At 39.4% G+C, this 22,087-nt stretch overlaps 1 protein-coding gene across 1 annotated transcript in view; it reads left to right on the plus strand.

The window, feature by feature from the left end:
- GALNT17 (polypeptide N-acetylgalactosaminyltransferase 17) overlaps window positions 1–22,087 on the plus strand; it is a 428,034-nt gene that overhangs the window by 202,590 nt on the left and 203,357 nt on the right. The window lies entirely within an intron of this gene.

The following is a 22,087-nucleotide window of genomic DNA, read 5'->3' on the forward strand; positions in this document are numbered from 1 at the left end:
CCTCTGAGGTTTCCTTCCGCCCTATGAGCTTATTCCACACTATGACTTCTCTGTGTAACCTCCCTTCAGTTTCATCTGCTCTCCCCAATCCATGCCGTCCTAAAGCACGTCCGCCATGCTTGCAGCTGAAGCTTTCCCACCAGCTCACCAAAGAACGGCTGCTAGTATCTCCCTCCCTGGAAATCATAGACAGACAGACAGACAGACAGACAGATAGGTGGACATAGATGACTAGATAGATAAAGAAGGATTGACAGATGAATAGATGGACAGATGAGTAGGTAAATAAATGAATGAATAGATAGATGAATAGATGATAGACAGCTGGGTAGATAAATGGATGGATGGATAGATAGATGAAAAGATAAATAGAAATAGATAGAATAGACATTAAATGAAAAAATAGATGGATAAATAAGTAGACAGATGATAGAGAGAACATGCATCCATAGGAATATCTGTGTACACAAACATGAACACATGTATATATTTTACATATATGTACGTATATGCCACGTGTATATATAGACACATCACATATAATCTCATGGGTAGTCGTACTATCATTTGTCACACACATATATAATCTGTAATTTGTCTACAGAGTGAATATAAAATAATTTCAGATGGGAGGGACAGGCAGCTGGAGGGAAATGAGAAAAAACCTTATGCATCCATTTATTTTATAGACATATACATAGATTTACATATCGTCTACCTGTTGCCGCTCCCTATAGCATATAAGCTCTTTGAGGGTAGAGATTGTTTCATCTTTTGTTTTTGTGTCCTCCATGGCTAACACAATGCCTGGTACAAAGTAGGTGCTTAATAAATGTTTATTGACTGATGAGTCGGTTGTATAAGATGTCACTTGTCCTGGGCTTTAAAGGAGATTAGGGATTCTGGTTGAGTTATAAAGTGTTGCAGGCAGCTTGCTGATTGTTACAGAGTTACTAAAAGCCACTGGTGGTATTTGATCATAGGCCTGCATGACTCAAAGCCACTATTCCATATATATATATACACACACATATATATAAATTATATATGTATGTATGTATGTATATGTATATATGCATGTACACACACACATATATATATAAATACAAATATATATACATACAAAGAGAGAGAGAGAGAGAGAGTGTCTAATTGATGTGTGTTGAATTGAATCCACACAGAGCATAAATCCAAATTCTCCTTCCCCCAGCCACCAGGGGGAAACTTATTCTTGGGTAGGAGAAAAACAGATTTGCAGGTTTTTTTTTTTTTTTGAGACCCACTGTGTAAGCAAAGAGGGCTTGATAAAAGGTAATTCTCCAAACCTGGTAAAGGGAACCTTTTTCAGCATCTCGGGGAATGGTAATAAAGTCTCAGTATTATGCATAGCTTGTGTTAGCTCCTATTAAAGATGTTCATTCTGTTGGCTTGTCTCCCATAAAGTTTTACTGTACCTCCTGGATAAAGACCCCCGCCCCTGGCCTAAGACATAAAAGAAGGCTTGGGTGTATTGCTTTTTTATAGCTTGTGAGCCCTGACTTCTCTGGAGCTGTAGGATTAGAATGGCACTCAACCTGCTTCATCTCTGCATTGGGGGGAATACCCTCCCTCTTAAACCTAGCTCCAGGTCTGGAGAAAGCTTTGGAAGGGCCTGGGACAGTGCCAATAATCCCATTAAAAAAGGCGCACTGTCTTGTACCAGCAACATCAGCCAGCCCCTCGGAAACCCAAGCTGAGAGTTTCCATATTTCATCAGCCTCAAAGATGCCAGACTCTTGTCTTCCTCCATCCCCTCTCCGGCATATGAATTGACTGATCAATATTGATTAAGGCCCTGAGTGCACATGTGATGGGCTAATCCGAGAATGGGCAGAACCCAGTCATTCAAATGGCTGATGAGTTAGCTCATGAAATGTCCATATCCCTGATTTCCCCTCAATTCCTTCCTATAATAATAATAATTAAAAAGAATAAATATAATAATATAATAATAATAGCTAGAATCCGCATTGTAGTGAAGTTTGCAAAGCACCCTTACATGTTACCTTGTTGTTCCTCACAGCAACTCAGGAATATGGGAGCTAACACTATGCCCATCTTGTAGCTGAGTAAACTGTTACTGAGTAAACTCTAGTACACTAGAGTGTCTTGTCTAGGAAGTGGCGGTGGGAGAATCTGAACTTAACTCATTCCGATTCCAGTTCCACACTGTCTACCTGTCTCTTTTTTCTTCCTTTTGGTCTTTTCATTGCTTGTTTGGGGTGTCAGTGTTCAAAGATAGAAAGCCAAGATTTGTCATCTGTAAATCTGATATTTTGAGCAGAAGGTTATACCCTCGTGTGTTCAAAAAAGACTTCTTTGAAGGACCCCCTTTCCTCCTCTCCTCACCGCCCATCACTTCCTGCTCTACTCCCTTTCTTTGCCCCTTTCTCCTGGTTTATAATTGCAGAGACACAGGGAGAGTTGTGTTTCTGGGTGATAACATTCTCTTTTGATTGGTGGAGTCCCAGGTGAAGTAGCCCAAGGTTCGCCTTGTTATCTTACTGTTCCATAATTCAATAGAGTTTTGTTCATTTCACCACTGCCTGCTTTCCCCCCGATTGTTCAAGAGCCTTCATAATCAGTAGCCATACCTGTTTGGACCAGTTACCAATAAAAACTATCTGATAACAGACTCTCTAGGATAACAAGCTATATGTTGGGATGCATCTGAGTGCTGACAAATCATGGTACTAGTACAGAATGAACCCCAACAGCTTAGGTTACGTGCTCCTACCACTGGACTCCACATTTTCTTTTACCTGTGGGCTGCTGTCAAGGCTTGTCAAGGCTCAAAGGGTGTAGAGGCATTCAGAGAAGAAGAATTGGGAAAAAAGAGGCCCCATTGCTTCACTAAGCAAAAGTTTGATTGTTTAGATATTCATTTATTTTTCATGGCTCCTTATACTGGATTTTAGTTAATCTGATCATCAATCAACAATGGATGAATGAAAAAGCTCTTATTAATAATAACTAGAATTTATAGAATACTTAAAGTTTTGCGAAGTGCTTTCATTTGATTCTCCCCAAAATCTGTGAGGTCAATGCTTTTATTATAGCCACTGACAGATGAGGATGCTGAGGCCCAGAGAGCCTAGCTTGCCCAGAATCATACAACTGGGCCAGATTAAAATATAGGTTTTCCTGGATCTATGTAGAGCATTCTGTCCACTCGACCACCTTGCTACCTCGATATGGCAAGCACTGTGATCGGCTCTGATTTAGAAATAAGAAACTAGTTAGTCCCAGCCCTCAAGGAGTTTATTCTCTAGTTGTGGGAGGGGAGGAGCAGAACTATATTATATTAAAGTAAATAGTCTATTCATTACCTTCTTCTTTTGATGCAGGTATTAAAAACGTGTGTGGGTTTTTTGTTTTTTTGTTTTTTTGGAGAGTTATGGGGCAGAGGAATTTGATTTGGGCCAAACCTAACTTGAGCCAATCTAGTGATTCAGGCTTGGGGTTTGAATGGATTGAAAATTTTATGACTTTACTGCTAATTAGGAATAAAAAGGATATGATTTCTCAGGTTAAAAATAGCCATTCAGTTTAAGTGGGCATCTTTTCTCTGTCTCGGTTATGTTAATTCAGAAATGTTTTCCCAAAGGGCAGAGGGAACTTGTCTAACTCAAGGTTTTCGTTTTTTATTTTTGTTTCCTAGTTCTGTTTGTTGATCTTCTAAAGCCTGTAGGCCCCTTCTTAGATTTTTTTTTAAATCATAATTGAGGAAAATTGCAATTTCTATTAGAGGTTACTGAAAATAACTTCATTTTTTCCTATCCAATTTCACCCCCTGAAATCTGTCCACAGATTCCTTGAGGAGTAAGGAGGGATAGGTGGAGATCTGTGGGCTCCAAGCTAAGGGTCTGTGCTCTAAAACCTCCCCCAGAATCTGTAAGCTAGGTCTTTTTTTGCTTCAATTAAGAAAGTCAAGCCAATGATGATACTCAAAACATGCTCCTGATTCCTTCCATAGAAGATGTGTTCTTCTGACTTCAGAATCCATCTTTGAAAACCTGACTGAGAGATTACAGAATCTCAGAGATGGCATTGGGGGCCCTTATTCCAATTGGGACTAGCTTGAGCTTCCTTTCTTTAATATTCCTGCCAGATGGTTATGTAGTCTCTGTATGGATGTTTTCTGTAAGGGAAATCCCACTCTCTTTCAAGGCTGTCCATTCTCCTGTGGGATAGTTTAAATCAGGGGTCCTCAAACTTTTAAAACAGGGGGCCAGTTCACTGTCCCTCAGACTGTTGGAGGGCCGGATTATAGTAAAAACAAAAACTTTGTTTTGTGGGCCTTTAAATAAAGAAACTTCATAGCTCTGGGTGAGGGGATAATCGTCCTCAGCTGCCGCATCTGGCCTGTGGGGGCCCTAGTTTGAGGACTACTAACTAAATAGTTAAGTAATTTTTTCAAGAAAATCTGTCTTTATGAAACTCCCATCCATTGCTCTTTCTTCTGTCCACTGGAACTTAGAGAGATGGGCATTTGGCATCCAAATGGATGAGTCGCTATTTTTGGCAGATCCTGTACTTTAAGTTCATTGTCATCATTGTTATTATCATCATCACCACCATTATCAGCAACAGCAAGTGCAAGGGTTTATATGATACTGAAGATATAATGTTGAAAGTATGTGAAGCATTTTATAAATATTATCTCCTATATAATATTTACAAATATTATATTATTTAAAAATATTTCACCTTCACAACTACTTTAGGAAGTAAGAACTATTATTCCCATTTTATAGAGGAGGAAACTGAGGCAAAAATATAAAGGTCCAAAAATCAACAAAACAATAGATAATTATTAGGTGCCGTCTATGTCCTAGGCCGGGGAAACAAAAAGATACAAAAGCAAAATATATTCAGGAGAAGCAAGAAATAATTAGCAGAAGGAAGGCACTAGAATTAAGGGGGATTGAGGAAGACTTTCAGTAAAAGATGGAATTTTAGTTGACACTTAAACAAATCTTATAAGTGAGATAGGATTTGAACTTGGGTCTTCCTGATTCTTTTTTTAGTGCTTTATCTATCCTACAGCCTCGGTGCCTCATGAAAATTGATTGAAGAATTGGGGATGACTAGAGTAAAAACATTTGGGAAGGGAAGTTTAAAGGGATTTTCTAGGCAAGACTTCTTCTTCTTGGGTCCTCATGGGAGATCATGGAGGAGTGAATGAGTGGAAGTTGTAGAAAGCCATGAGATCAGGAAAAATCTTATAATTAGAGGAGGGACATGAAATTCAGTAGATAGAGTACTGGGTCTGGAGTCGGGACACCTCAGTTCAAATCTGGCTTCAGACACTTACTAGCTTGTGACCCTGAGTAAGTCACTTCACCCTGTTTGCCTCAGTTTATTTATCTATCAAATGAGTTGGAGAAGGAAATAGCAAACCACTACAGTAATTTTGCCAAGAAAATCCCAAATGTGGTCACAAAGAATCAGTACAAATGAAATGATTGAACAATGGCAAACAATTTGATTGCTTCAAAAGTACAGTGAGCACGGTATATTATTTATTATTATATATTATATTATGTTATATAATAAAATAAATAATAAAAGTACAGTGGGAGATGGGTTCCCCCTTGCTGGAAATCTTCAAATAAAAACTGGAAAACTTATTGTTGAGTATATTGTATCAATCAGCCTATCAACAAACATTCAACATGGTGTCTGGCATATAATAAGTGCTTAATTATAATTGCTGATTGATTGATATTTTGTCAGGTGACATGACATGAGGAACCTGGACTGGATAATCCCCGAGCTCCTTTTTAGGTCTATATTTACAATACTATAATAACATTATACATCAATAGATAATATTACCATATAATTATATATGAATACATAACTATATTGATAATATTAATATATTCATTATACATTATGTGTATATACATATATATGAGATAATAGAAAGAAAGATTTAGTAAAAGCTAGTATTTATATAGAGATTTAAGGTTTCCAAAGCATTTTATGTATGTATCTCATTTTATTCTTACAACAACCTTGGGAAGTAGTTGCTGGTGTTATCCCCATTTTACAGATGAAGGAATTGAGGCACAAAGAAGTTAAAAGATTTCTTCAGGATCATACAAGCTAGTAAGTATCTTAAGCAGCATTTGAATTCAGGTCCTGCTAATTCCATGCCTCATAGTTTACCTACCATATCTTTGGGGGCATCTGAAAGGCCTTCTATAGGAGTTGACATTTGACATTGAGGAGATCCAAATACAGTGACTGGGGGGTCCCTTCCACCTCCAAAATCCTGCAACTTTAGCTCCAGATTGTCTTACCCCTACCTCCTTCAAGATCCCTTCTGTGGCGTACCTGGTCAGGACCATCTGGCTTTTACTTGGATCCCTCCAGTGAGGGAAGCCCCCTTTCTCCTATGCCAGCCCATTCTGCTTTGGGGTGACTCTCAAAGTTCCAGAATTTCAGGCCTTTCTTTGTCTCATTCCCCCCCCCCCCCATTCCTCCTTATGAAGCTAAGGGGGCTTGCAATAAAACACTGCCATTGTTGTCTAGGGGCGGATTCTGTGCAGGTAGTCGTGGTATGTGGAGCGCCAGGTCCTACCGAACCTTTCTGTGTTTCTTCAGTCAGCACCCCAAGGAAATAATTAGCACTTAATCGAGGTATACCACGGACTCCACCAGTCAACTAGAAACCTGGAAACCGGCGGGATTTAATGTTTGGGTTAGATTTCTGCGTTAAGTTCACACACACACATAGATACTTACACACATTCTGTCTCACATATACAGACACAGACACATGCTCCCACTCTGTCACACACACACACATTTACACACATTCTCACATATACACAGACATATACACACACTCTCTCTGTGTCATACACACACATACAGAATTTCCTCTTCTGTGAGTATTGCAATAAATTGGTGTGTGCTTATTTGTAGCCCAAAACAGACTTGCAGAACACTTTTAATTATAGTTTCTGTTACTTTTTCCCTATGTGGGATCTCCCATGAACCCTCCAGAGCTGCATGACAGGTAGTGACCTCTGTGTCTTTCCTCTCTCTTTCTTATAAACCCTTTTATAAGAATCATACTTTCTCTCACCTGCAAGAGGATTGGTATGGGCCAAGACCTAATGGTAAAAATGCTGCTTAGCATCTTGTAGCATCCCACTTACGCCCTCCCTCTAAGGGGACATTTAGAGCAGAAAAAATAGGGTCATTTGTTCATGAATGTTGACCTCATTGAGGGGGTGATGGGGAATTGGGACACAATTTATTTTGATGGCATCAAGAGATATTCTTGGCTTTGAGGGGATTTTCCATATCCTGGAATTTACATCAGAGAGGATGGTGGAATAAAAGCTAGAAGGATCTTTGAAATTATCTAATCAGCCCCCTCTTCTAGTTTTACAGACCAGGAACCTGAAGTTCAGTAAGGTTGTAATTTAGCCAAAATCATATTAGCAGAGCTGGGGTTTGAACTCAGGACATCTTATTCTAAAGCAGCCATTCTTTCGATGTCATTACATGGCTTTTTTAGGTCATGTTTGTGTAAGGCTGGTTCTATTAGTGAGGGGAGCAAAGAGACACCCTTAAACCAGTGCTCTCTGATCACTGTGGGCTCTCCTCATGACACCAGCTAACAAACTGATGGGCTTACGTCTCCAGGCCCATGAGAAAGCCCCTGGAGCAGCCTGGCATTTTTCCCCTAATGGGCAGATAGGTGGTTCAAAAAGACTAGAGAAAGCAGTGGCTGGCACTAAGATTACTTTGCATTTATTTTTTGTCTCAATAGCTCTGGCACCTGTTATTGCTTAGAAACTGCCATGTAGTCATTGAGCTTTGAGAATCAATGTTCTTATAAATAAAAAATATAAAGAGAAAGAGCTTACGTAGACACTTCCACCATGGTCCATATGTAGACTCACTCCCGAGGGATGAATCCACCAGACTATGAGATGGAGCTGGTAACTCCTGTGAGCCTCTCAGCCATGGGCCATTCTTCAGACTCAGTCCTAGGGAACAAGCCCTCCATACTGAGATGGAGCCAGGAGCTCCTATGGCTGTCTCAGCCCTTAGTCTCTGTCCCAAGGAATGAGCCCACCAGACTATGAGATGGAGTGCAGAGCTCCTGTGAGCCTCCAGCCATGGGCCTTCTCTTAGACTCAGTCCCAAGGAACAAGCTCACCAGACTGGGATGGAGCCAGGAGCTTCTTGGAGCCTCTCAGCCATGGGACATCCCTTAGACTCAATCCCAAGGAACAAGCTCACTCTGCTTTCCCCGTGGAGCTGATTTTAAAAGATTTTCTCTCCTAGTGTCCTCCTTTTGATTGTCTTTCTTTATTGAGTCCCTGGTTCTCCCCACTTTGGACATTAGCTCCCTCCTTTGTGCCAGCTGCAGCACTCCTTTATTCCACAAAGCTAAGTAGGCCCCAGATATCAAGTCCACCTGTCTCCTGCATCATTTCATCATCTGCTCCTGTCATCCCCTCCTATAGAATGCCATTCCTGGAGGGTGTGCAGCATCTGTCTGCCTCCGTATCCTCTTAGCTTAGGGCAGGGCTTGTGAGAAATGGGCTTGTGAGAAATGCTTTTGGATGGATTGATGAAACATTGTCACATGGTTGATTTATTCCTTCTATTGCTGCAGAACTCTCAGAGCCAAAAAAAAGTAAAACCTTCATGACTCTGGATTACTTTGGGGGTTCTGAGATGATCTTAGTATTTTGTTTGTTTCTGCCTAGAAGAGTTACTGATCTTAGTGGACCCCTGGCTGGAGAGACTATCATTCTTGGCTCAAATTGATGGAATCCAAAAGTGGGAGTGGGAGTGTAGGGATGGGGGGGAAATCTCCAAATCCAAGCATCCAATTCTCCTTCCCACTCTACCATTCCCCTTCAACCATATGCAATCCCCCAATTTTGGGGGCCTATTATTTGTGTATAAAAATTTATTTTATATGACTCATGGCTGAAACTCACCTGGCCTTTTCCCCATTGCTTGAACCTATCAGAGACTTTCTTACATCTCTGCCTTTTTGTCAATCATTTCTTTGCATGGAACCCCTTCCTCTTTCTCATGTTTATTAACTCATTGATCTAGAACTGGTAGAGACCCCGGAGGCCATATGCTCTCCCTTTTTCTCCCCCATTTTAAGATGAGGAAACTGAGCTCCAAGGTCACAAAGGGCAGTAAATGACTGAGGTAACTCATGAGCCCCAGTTCTTCTGGCTCCCAAAACAGTGAATTTCCGAGAGAAGACCTTGTTTTGCCCTGGTACTCAAGTACAAGAAATCATTCGCTAATTTTTTTTTTCATGTTGTTACTCAAATGTCTAAGGCTGATTGAATCTGTTAGGTGTGATAAGGGTTCCTTAAATAAGTGTGAAATTTCAGACCTTTTGGTGACAAGGCTGAGAAAGCAGAGCCCAGCAAACTCACAGCACCTGCATGATTTCAGTCCCTGGGGAACCAAATGCTATTTAACTAAAAAAATAAATAAATTACCGGTGGGATTTTATAAATTTTCTTTCTTATAGGTGCTCACGACAGGCCTTTAGGAAAGATTGTCAAACAGATGCATCTGGACTGTGAACCTTCCCTCCCTTTTCCCCTTGGCCAAATCTTCCCACCCCCAGAGGGACACAGACCCTTCATGAGCTCCCTCCATCCCCATCTGGGCTTGCCCTCTCTGACAGCATTTCATGCTCCATATTGTCTTCCCTGCTTCTCCCTTATCAATAGTTACCTGTCTTATGCCCCATGTCATCAGGGTCCTGCCAGGGGATTAAAGGGAATCTGCTCAGCTACTTCATGCTGACATGTTAGCGGGTGCTAATGGTGTTATCCTACCCTCGGAAACGATTTACACTTCAACAGGGAACTTGAAAGCCTTAACTCAAAGGAGTGACAAATGCTGATAATTTCTAACATCACTCTGAGCTGGTGGGGAAGAAGAATCTTAGGGACAGGCAGATCTTTTGAGATTTCTTAAATTATATTTAAAAATGGATGTATTTCTCTATCTGTCACATTTTATCCATCCATCTATTCGTCTATCAATTCATCCATCCATCCATCCATCTCTTTATCTGTCTCTCTGTCTATTTTATGTATATATTTTATATGTATAAATACATATATTTATCATACAAACACATATACATTCAGACAATGCACATATGTACATATATACATGCATGTATCTGTATAGAGCTACATCTCTCTATCTCTATCTCTATACATAGGTGTGTGTTCCAAAAGTCTTAGTATAGTTTTAAGCTATCAGAGATTTTGGGGGACATACTTGTGTTTCTATTTATCACACAGGTAGACATGTATGTGCACACATGTTTATATATACATGCATACACATATGTTTGCTAGCATTTATAAAGCACTTTAAAGTGTGCAAAGAGGTTTATAGATGTTATTTAATTTTATCCTGACAGTAACCTGAAAGGCGGATGCTATTATCATTTCTCAACTTCAAGCCTTCGTATATATGTATATTATATTAATATACCAGCTATCCCAAGAATGTTAATGAAGTTTGAAGCTTTAATGACTTAAAAGACTTTGGGGACCCCCTGCGTGCAAACACATGCACACATGTACATAATATACATATGTACACAGAGAAGTATCATGGAAGCATAGATAAGAAATTGATCTCAGAGGTCAATCTAGATTCAAGTCCTGCCAGTGATATGTAGATATCCTGCCAATGGTATGTCTGTCTGTCTGTGTGTCTGTGTGTGTATACTATATATGTGTTATATATATATATATATATATATATATATATATATATATATATATATATATATATATACATACATATACATATATACACACATATATATATATCTGTATGTGTATATAGAGAGAAGAGAGGGAGGAGAAGAAGGGAAGGAGATAAGTAGGAAGAGAGGAGAAAACTAGAGAATGAGGGAGAAGACATAATCAGTGTTTGTTAGAAAATAACGAGCAGGCAGATTTCAGAAATGCCTGTAAAGACTTAATACGAATTGATACTGAGTAAAGTGAGCAGAGCCAGGAGAACATTGTACACAATAACAGCATCATTGTGCAATGATCAACTATGATGGACTTTGCTCTTTTGGGCAATCACAGTGAACTAACACAATCTCAATAGACTTTTGATGGAAGATACCATCTACATCCAGAGAGAGAACTATAGAGACTGAATGAAGATCAAAGAATATTATTTTCACTTCTTTTTTTGTTTTTTATTTTCTTTTTGTTCATGATTAGTCTTTAAAATGATTGTACGTATAAACCTATATTAGATTGCTTACTATCTTGGGGAGAAGCGAGAGTGGGGAAGGAGAAAAATATGGAACTCAAAATTTTTACAAAAATAAATGTTGAAAACTATCTTTACATGTAATTGGAAAAAATAAAATACTATTAAGTGGGAGGGGAAGTGTTTGTTAAATGAGATGGAGTTGGCAGCATCTTACCTTCTGTTTTATGGCTGACAAAAATATCAAATGACCCATCTCCATTTTCCTGTCCACTGCTGGAAATTTGAAAATAATAGAAAGCAGATCCAATGAGGACCCTTCCATCTCCCTCTGCCTGGGTCTTGTGTCTCATCATCAGGATGGTGATGGAAGCTCAGGAGGAGTCGCCCGCCCACATACATAGTAGGGTTCAGAAGTTAAGGAGGGTCACTGGTCAGAGCACAGCTGGCATATTGTGTTCACTTCTACTCAGCACATTTTATGGAAGGCCATTTATTAGCCATGGACAAGATAAATTTCCATTGGAAATTTACAGCTACGAGTTTCCAGAGAATGCATTGTATGTGAGTCAAAAATACAGATACAAAAATACAGTCGGCAACAATAACCTTCAGATACAAATGGATGGTAAACTACAGTTTCCCGAAGAATCATAAGCGGTTTATACAATTGTCTGTCTTCTTTTTTTAGGCAAATTGTTTTCTTGATGGTTACTAAATGAATAGATACAAAACAAGAGGGAACTGTTTCTAGATTGTACAGAAATGTTGGTTTTTCTTCTAGTAAACATGATTTTTTTTAAAAAGGGAGAATCAATAGTAATGTGTTGCAGTGTAGTATCATAAATATAGAGCCAGTCTCAGAGCCAAAAAGATTTGGATTCAAATTCTGCCTTCAACCATAAGCAAGTCATTTAAATTCTCCGTGTTCTTGGTGACTCTCCAAGACTCTTAAATCACAGGCAAGGTGCTGACCTGTATTGGTATAAGGAACTTCCTCATCTGGGAATTCCCTCCCTCATGGAATCACAGGTCTAGACCCTATCCTTTTATTTGCCTGAGAGTATCCACAGGAAGGCAACCAGGATAATGAAGGGCCTTGGTTCAGACCATTGGGAGGGAGCAGAAATAAGAATAAATAGAAATAACAAAAATGTGAATGTAGGTTGAAGCAAGGAAAACTATTCTAACAATTAGAATTATCTCCAAAGCTGGCAACATCAGCATTGTCGGTGGTCTTCAAGCAAAAGCCATTGTGAGAATAGTTGATTTCTTTTATACAAAGATTAGACTAGGTGATTTCTGAGACCCTCCCAGCTCTAAGATTCCAAATCCCAGAAGTCTTTGCAACAAAGAAAGAAGTAATATTCCTGAGAGAGAATGCAAAGGGACCAATACAGCATGAGAAAATCCACACTAAAGGGAAAGGACAGCAGATTAAAGAATGGAAATGTGAGAATCTGAGGAGTAGAGGGGACCAAACAACCGGTGGTAAATGTGGAAACCGGAATTGTCATCTTAATTCCTCCCCTTTTTTGTTTCTGTCTAGAGATGGGAAGTTTAAAAAGGCGTATAGACAGAAGACAGTTCCCATTTCTGGGAGCGCGTAATTAAGTGTCAATGCCTATGCTTGCATTCCTGGATAGGCCTGTAGGGTGGAAACTTGTTCCACCAATACTGAGGGCAGTTCATTTACAACTTGCCCCCTTCGAGAGGGACCGAGGGGCCCTGAGAGGTTAATTGCCTCATTTACCATCACATAGCTAATGTGTATCAGAGGCCAGCCTGGAATCCAGGTCTTGCTGACCCTCGGGCCTGACTACCGTCAGTTGCATCATGCTGCCTCACTGATATTTTCGGAAGGATGTCACTGACTTATATGATGAACCAGCAGAAAAAGAAATTGGGAGAGCACCAAGCCTGCCATAGTTTAAAGTTTCTAATGTTGCCTTTGCTTTCCTCGGGACTTTATTTAGAAAGGCACAAGAGTGCCTGAGGCAGAACGGAGCTGTAGAGACACAGGAAAGAACTTACTAATTTCGATGAAAGTCAATTTTTATAATCATACTCTTTCCTTTGTCATTAGTTTTCTGGCTCTCTATAACAGGGATGCCTGATCTTGTCAAATAATATGGCTCTAGGATATCCTGGAAAAATGACATTTGGGGGCATAAAGGATTTCTGAAACTCTATGGAAGAATGTAAATGAGCTATTCCTGACCTAAATACAGGCTCTCTTGGTTTCATGACTATAGTCACCCATTTAGATGGTACTATGCTGGAAGTTTAGTTGAATTATGTGCTGTGATGCTTATGTTGCCCACTAATGACACTGCTGAGTAGAGAACAATGCAGAGCAAAGTCAGCACTCATTTAGAGTGATTGCAATTAAGATGGGGCCCTAATTTATGGGGTGAGAACATTCATCAGGAATGCTTCGATCTAGATCCTGAGAAGACCACAGATGGTCCCATTGATGAAAAATACTTACCCATCAAGGATGGATAACAAGATGATGAATAAGAAACATTGACATTAGTATGGATGGTAATTGTCCATGTATTAAGTAAAAACTCATACAAACCCTTTATTTTTAATTTTTAAAAATAAACAAAAATAAACATTGTTTCCTTCCCATCTCTTCCTTCCTCGTGGTAAAATAAAAGATAAAAACTAAAACTCTGTAAGTAACATGTGTTTGGCAAGCAAAACAAATTCCTACATTGTATTAAAAAATTGGTCTTAATCTGCAACTTGAGTCCATCACCTCTCTGTCCTGAAAGGGCAACATGCTTCATTATTAGTCCTCACTATCATGCTTGGTGATTGGGATGACCTGAATTTTTAAGTCATTCAAAATTGCTTGTCTTTACAATGATGGTGTTTTTGTTTGAAATATTCTGCTGATCCTGTTCAACTTCATGCTTTATCAGTTCACACAAGCCTTCCCGTGTTTCTCTAAAACCATGTCTTTAATTAGTTCTTTTGACATAGAAGTATTCCATTACATTCATATACACATATAATTTGTTTATTCATTACCCAGTTGATGGATATCCCTTTAATTTTTCAGTTCCTTGAGACACAAAAAGAGAGGCCCCAAACATTTTTGTACATATGAGTCTTTGCCTCTTTCTCTGAGGGTTTCTACCTCTTGGTATTATTGCTGTATCAAAGCACATTTAATAGCTACTAAGACACAATTCTAAATTAAAACTTAAATATATATTTTAAAAAAGAGATTTTTGGGAAGGAAGCACTGAATTAAGAAATTAAGCACTCTGAAATTCTAATTAATGCCAAAATTTGAAGAACTCAAGAGTGTACATAAGACTCAGGCTTTCTTTCCAGATCACCCCCTCAGCCCCACCATCTGTGTATAATTAGTACAGATGAATGACTCAATAGCCTTGTCAATTCAAGTTCTGAGGGCATCTCATTATCCTTTCCATTACTGAGTCCATCCATCCATCGGGCAAGAAATATAATGACTTTCTCTTTGTACAAACTCTGTTAAGTCATTCCCAAAATTCCATTCCTGGAACACTCAGCTCTGGATCATCAAAGACTTTTACTCATTATCTCAGCAGATGATAGGGAAATATATTTCAAAGCTCTCAAAGGGTCAGACTTCAGACAACCTTGAATTCATGGAACACTTTCTATCTTTCAATATAGAGTATGGACTGTTTGTTTTGTGTATGTATCTGTATTGAGATATATTCTCTTCCAATATAACATAAGCCCCTTGAGGGCAGGGTCTTGTCACTTTTCTCTTTGTATCTCCACTTCCCCAATAAAGTATGTAGTACAAAGAGATAGCTATATGGGCTAGACCCATGATTTTGATGGCAAAAAGACTTCCCAGGTAGGAAAATTCCCTTTATTAGTTCAGGGGTCCTCAAAATTTTTAAATAGGGGGCCAGTTCACTGTCCCTCAGACTGTTGGAGGGCCGGACTAGAGTAAAAACAAAAACTTTGTTTTGTGGGCCTTTAAATAAAGAAACTTCATAGCCCTGGGTAAGGGAAATAAACATCCTCGGCTGCTGCATCTGGCCCACAAGCTGTAGTTTTAGGACCCCTGCTAGGTAGTGGGAATCTTGAGTTAATGACCTAGGTAGATCAGTTGAAGAAACTGAGGGTGTAAAATGTGGCATTCTATCTCGCATGTAGGTGACAGAAATGGCCGCCAAATGGCCCTAAGATCCCACAGGTATCAGGTAACTGAGTTGGAATTTGAAAGTGAGTCCTAAGAATCCACATTTAGTCCTTTCATTTGGAATGAGGAGCTTTGGATGAAGAATTGGGAACAGTGGTTCCAAAAGAGCAGGAAGTGTTAGAGGCAAAGTTAGATTTGTTAGGAAAAAAAATCAAACCATTTGAGTGTATCAGAGTTCCTTGAAATCCTTCTGGAGGTCTTGAGACTGAGATTAGGTGACTGGTTGTCATTTGGGGACAGTTGGTGATGTAATAGATATATTGCTAGGTTTGGAATCATGAAGAGCTGAGTTCAAATCTAACTCTAGCACTTATTAGCTGTGTGATCCGGATCAAGTCACTTCATTTCTGCTTATGTCAGTTTCCTTATCTATAAAATGGGGTTAATTATATATTATTATATTAATTATATATTATTAATTATAATATATACTTCACAGAGCTATTGTGAGGATTAAATTGGATAATTGTTTTTAAAAGTACTCGGGTAAGTGCCTGACATAGTGCTCTATGTATGCTTATTCCTTTCCTTTTTCCTTATAATATTTTGGGGATTACTCTTACATAGTAATTTGTTGCACTCCCGATACTCATGGACACTGCCACTCCAGAGCTAATTCGGAGGCTGGATTTGCTAATTAGTCTGAGGGTTGTGTGAGAAGGTCAGAAAGAAACATGTGTCCATATAAGCTGGATAAAAACGCCAGGGCTGAGATTTGGTGGTCCTGTGACTGTTACTTGTCAGTCACCTCCAAAGCCCTAGGGATGGTGATGGAGGAACTGACTGAAGTAGACACAAAGGCCATAGAAATGAATTCTGACTGTCTGACCTTATAGAGGGATAAAGGAAGCTACTGACCTGTACTCTGAGCTACCACCAGAATTGATGCTCAGAGCATTCAGTTAAAAAAAAGCCGAATCAGGTTAAATATCCTCTCTTTAAGAAGACAGGACCTGTGGATAAATGTGGTCCAAGGATTAGGAATAGAGAAGTTTCAAATGAGTAAACAAAACTATTCATTATCATTGCAAAAAAAAATGATCAGAACTCACTAATAATCAGGGAAATGCTCATTTAAAACCACCTTGAAATATCACCTTGTACTCTTCTGCTTTGACGGATGCAAATAGTTGAAAATCACAAGATACGAAAGCCAGTGTCGGGAAACTGGAATGTCACCACTGGAGCCATCAATCAGGGCCGTCTTTTCAGAGAGAGTCGTCGGATAATTTACAGTAAGAGCTATCGGGCCGATCATAGCCTTTGATCTGCCACCCCCGCCATTCGGTAGCATCCTAAGGATGTTATTAAAAGGGAAAAACACCCCCATCAGCATTAAAATATTCAAAGCTATTTTATTGGGGATGGCAAAAAAGTGGAAATAGCCCATATATATACACTGATCGGGAGATGGTGAAATGAAGTGGAGTCTTTTAACATAATAGAATTTTACTGCATTATGCACCAAAAATATGAAGAATTCAGTGAAATATATGGAAAGACGTGGAAAATGGTGCAGAGCTGAGGAAGCAGAATTAGGGGAAAGGAAATCCATAGTGACCATTATGATATGAAAAATGGCAACAACAAAACTTTATGATCCCTTTGATGGAGAGGCGCTTAGCAGGGCGGAACAAGTCAGTTTTTATTGTTGGTGCTCATAGAACCAGGTGTTCTGTCTTGCCTTTAGAATCCAGTACTAATCCCTCAGTTTACCATTTAAAGTCCTCTCCTGCCCAGCTTCCACCCCCCTTTTCTGACTTACTTTTCGTTATTCCTCTTCTTAAATTCTTCAGGTCAAACTAATTGGTCTTGTGATTCTGCCTCAATGGGACTCTCCAGCTGCCATTTCTGTGACTTGGTGGGCCCACATGCCTGCAATGTGTTTCCTTCTCCCTTTTGCCCCTTAGGAAACCTGATTTCTTCTAAAACTCAAGTCACATGCCACAAATCCCCTCAATACCTTTATGCTTGGGCCTCTCTTACCCCCAGATCATTTTATAATTTTTTATACATATCCTGCCGGCATACATCCATACAAGAGTGAATATATAGTCACCCCCAGATGGATATCTATGGATACGTACACATGTAGGTGTGTATACATTCACGTCATGTATATGAGGTGTTCAGGGAGGTTGAGCTGCTCATCTACCTTTAGTGTCTACCTTTGCACTCAACTTTTTCCTGAGGCAGCAAGAAGCTGTAGCTCGCTCCACAACCACATCCCAGTAAACTTTCGTGACAGGTAGGGTACCGCAGGTTGAGGGTATTTGAAAGGTCTCAAAATACTATTATATATTATTATTATATACTATAATATACTATATATAATATTGTATATATTATATACTATTATATATTATTAATTGTATTAATTACTAATACACTTTGCTCTAAACAAACATTTATTGACTTTTGTCGCAAACATTAAGAGTCTTAGAGATGCACCAGTACAGGAGCCCCCAAAGTCTTAGTTTGGCTTTTAATGATAAAAGATTGAAAACCACTCTAAGAATTTTAAGCAGCCCCTGTTTTCACTCAGCTATTGGGGAGAACACCACAATAATGGGTCCCAAGTCTACTTGATCCCTTCTCTTTTATAACATTGATAAATACATAGACAGTTATTAATATGATCAAAGTAGTGCAAAGGCTCCATTTAGAAAAATTCCTATCATTCTGAGAGAGGTTTGGCTCTTTGCCCTTTTCACATTGTAAGTACTTTGGATTTTATGGCCTTGTTTGGATGTTTCTTCCTCGTTAATTATTTATATTTGTTGAGGTTATTACATTTATTATTTTCAGATTTACAAAGGACTTCTAGGGGAAACTGTGTCTGATCTCCTAAACTGGTACTAACCCCTCCGCTTCATTTCCTTGCTTCTTTGTGTATGATATGTATTATATCTCTCAATAGTATTTAAGGTCCCAAAGAGAAAGAGTTATTTATTCTTTTCTTTTGGTATAGTATTTGACATACGTAAGGCCTTTAAAGAATATTCTGTCAATTAGACTAAAAATTAAGACCACCAAAGGATATAATATGTCATTTAATGATTTCTATCTAAAAATAATTAAAACAAGATCTTAACTGCTCGAAAGGAAGAAGTATTTATACCAGAAATTGATGGAGAATGTCTATTTTGATTTATTATTGTGTCAAGTGAATTTCTATGTCCATCACTTGCCTTTCCTTGGAATCAGTATGCCATCCATTGCATAGGGAGACAACACTTTCCATCTCAGAGATTTTGAGGAAACATTACAGGTATCTTTACTGGCCCACAGTGACCTCGAAGGACTTGGATTGGGGAAAGATATTTTTGGAGATGTGTCAATCCTTTTGAACCATTTCTACAGATTCAGTCGACCAAATGGCATTCATTAAGGCATTCATTTGACCTTTAAAAAGCATTTTACAATCACCTACAATGTGCCAGGTATTGTGTAAGGCGCCAGCAAAGCAAAGACAAAAAGGAAATAGATTCTGCCCTCCAGGGGTCTATAGTCTCCTTAGTCTCCCAACTCTGATTTCTTTGGAAGGATTTAGATTATTTTGTGAGCTGCATAGAAAGATCCCCCTGAACTATGTAATGGTCTCATAAGCCGGAACTCATCCTAATTTTTTTTTGTGTTGTAGAACCCCTTGTCAAGCTAGTGAAGGCTAAGAACCCTTTCTCAGGATTTATAGAACACATAGGATTACAAGGGAAATCAATACTATTGAAATTGTTACCAAAATATTTTTTTAGATGGATTCAAGGTTAAAAACATCTGTTCCAGTTTATACATCTGCTTAGTTGAGAATAGTATCCCCTGGAAGCAAGTACTGGGAAACACCACAAGGTCATCCAGCCCATCCGAGAGGGCAGCCAAACAGCTGCAGGGAGCTCGAGAGGCTGGATCCAACTTGGCCTCCAGTTTTGGACTGCAATTCCATGAGGTACCGAGGGAACACTAGAGCTGGGGGAGCATTTTAGGAACACTCATGGTATTTGAGGGACTTGATGGCAGTTGGACATACTTAAAAAAAATCATCACCATCTCTTTAATCAGATTTTTAGAGAGCACAACTGTTTTTGCCTTTATTTGTATCTTTAGTACTTAGCATAATGCCTAGAATATATATGAGGTGCTTAATAAATGCTTATTGACTTATTTCCCAATTCCCAGAACAAACCTGGCAAAAAATAGATGCTAAATAAATAGTCGTTGACTTACTGACTTGTGTCTCCAATTCCCAGCACAGATCTGACATAAAATAGATGCTTAATGAATACTTGTTCCCTTGACTTATTGATTTGTATCCCTAGTTTCTAGCAAAAGTTTTGGCTCAAAGTAGTACTTGATACTGGATGATGATAATAGTGATTGTATATAATGACACCATACTGAATTGTAAAAAAAAAAAAAAAAACAAAACAAAAAAAAAAAACAGTGAAATAATCCAGGGAAGGGAGATGGGATGATTTTTTACAAATAAATCTCAGGATCAACTTCCTCCATTCAGTTTTTTTTTTTTTTTTGATCCTCTAAGATGGACCCACAAAGCATTTTTGTTGATTATTTGTTTTTGGCAGGGGTAGGAAGCTTAGAGTCTTTGTTATCATCAGTCTTGTTCTGGTCCCTGGGATCTGAGTTCTTGGCTTTGGTACCGACAATAAAACCCCTATTGTCTAAATTCTACTGAGCCCCAGTAGGAAATATTCCCATATCCATTTATCACATTCTACAAAGTTGATGTCTTAGCTTTTGGTTCAACATTTGAAAAATCTTTGCTCTACCTTGAAGTTCTGATTTTCAAAGGAAAACATGCACTCCCCAGCTCCTTGACACCTTTTAGAGTAGATGTGAATTCTGAGAAATGTTTGGTTTCCTTTGAGGAACTCGGCCGAGAACTGAAGTCGCTGCAATCCTAGAGACGTGGGCTGTGGATGTGAGGAGGGGGGCTCTCCTCTGTCACATGAAAGGGAGAGGCAGCGCCCACGGGAGAGGGCTGTCAGGGAAGCAGCTCTCCAAGCAGAAATGCTTTTATTTATTAGAAGAGGCTTAAAATCAAAAAACTGTTCATAAAGCAAATAGAGAAGGAAGCTTTGACTTCCCACATCTGAGGCGAGTCCGTAATTCTCATACATCTTACCATTGGTTCTTACCATAGTTCCTGGACATCATCATATGGGAGATAATGGGACGGCAACTGGTTTACCCATCCTCACACTTGTGTACTCTTAGGTTGTGTGTATGTGTGGAACGTGCAAGTGTACGCCAGCGTTTTTTAGAAGGAAAGTTAAATTGTGATGAACAGCCAGTGCTCAGAGCACACGGATGAAAGGAAATGGGAAACTGGGATTGCCGGGAAAGCTGCCGTGCCTACGGCGATCTGTCATCCTGCTCCCGGGATAACACCCCCCACTTGTCCTTAGTGAGGCTGAATCATTGTGTGTCCTTCTGTTGCCCTTTGAGCTTAAGGGCTTATCAGATACGGAACTTGAGGTCTCCCCAAAGAAGCCCAAATCCTTTCTTTATTCTTCAGATCAGGGGGCTTAAGGGGTGGATTCTAGAGCAGTCTTAGGAGCAGAGACATCATAGATACTGTAACTGAGTCGTCAAGTACAAACATTGGGGATTGTAGAGAGGATCCCGAAGAGTTCTTTGTGTTGGTTTTGCATTTATTTGGGTATCTATTGGCCATAGAATGTGAGCTTCCTGAGAACATTTGATTACCCACTGTAGTTTCTTTTTAAAAAGTAGGCATTTAATTGTGGTTTGCTGAAATGGGACAACAAGGAAAATCATAAAAAGTTCTAGCTCGAGTCTAGGGGTATTTTTGCTTTGAGTTCAAGACCCTCAAGAAGTATATAGATAGATTGAAGTCTATCTATAGAAATCTATAAATCTGTTCACCTGGATATAAAAAATGGACATCGTTATTTTCCCCGGACACTTACTGAATTTTGGTACATCCTCCAGTTATTAGAAAACATGATTCTGAGGGATCTGCAGTCACTCATCTCCCTGTCAGGAGGTCTTTCACCAGATGGATCGGTGGCCCTCTAGCCCTCCGTAAGAAGTAAAAGGTCCAGCTTGCCCTCCCTGAGAAGACGCTGTTGTCCAGGGATGGAGGAGATATTATGAAGCAAGTGCTGGGAGACCCTTATGATAGCGGCCCCAAGAAAGCAGGAGGATTTAGAGGGCTGAGGGTTTCTTCCTTGTCTCTCAAAGACCCTCAAAAACCTTACCTAGGACTGAGCCCCACGATATAATAGCAACTCATCTTTATGGAAAGCAGGACTTTTGATCCTTAAACCATCCACCCTTGTGAGCCATGTTCCCATTTAAGAGATGAGGTAACTGTGGATAACCCCACTTTTCCCACCCCCAGTTCTAGCATTCTATCCATCAGTATCACAGGTAGAGGTCCTTCTGACTCCAAGTCTGTCGCCTTCTCGGAGCTGTCTCCTTGCCTTAGCTCATCTCTGGGTAAGACAAAGAAGAGAGTTGTCCAAGAAATGCAGATTGGAGATGATGTCTTGGCCTTAGGACTGGCTAAATCCTCAT

Source organism: Antechinus flavipes, chromosome 4 (genome assembly GCF_016432865.1).
Source record: "Antechinus flavipes isolate AdamAnt ecotype Samford, QLD, Australia chromosome 4, AdamAnt_v2, whole genome shotgun sequence".
Taxonomy (NCBI): Eukaryota; Metazoa; Chordata; class Mammalia; order Dasyuromorphia; family Dasyuridae; genus Antechinus; species Antechinus flavipes.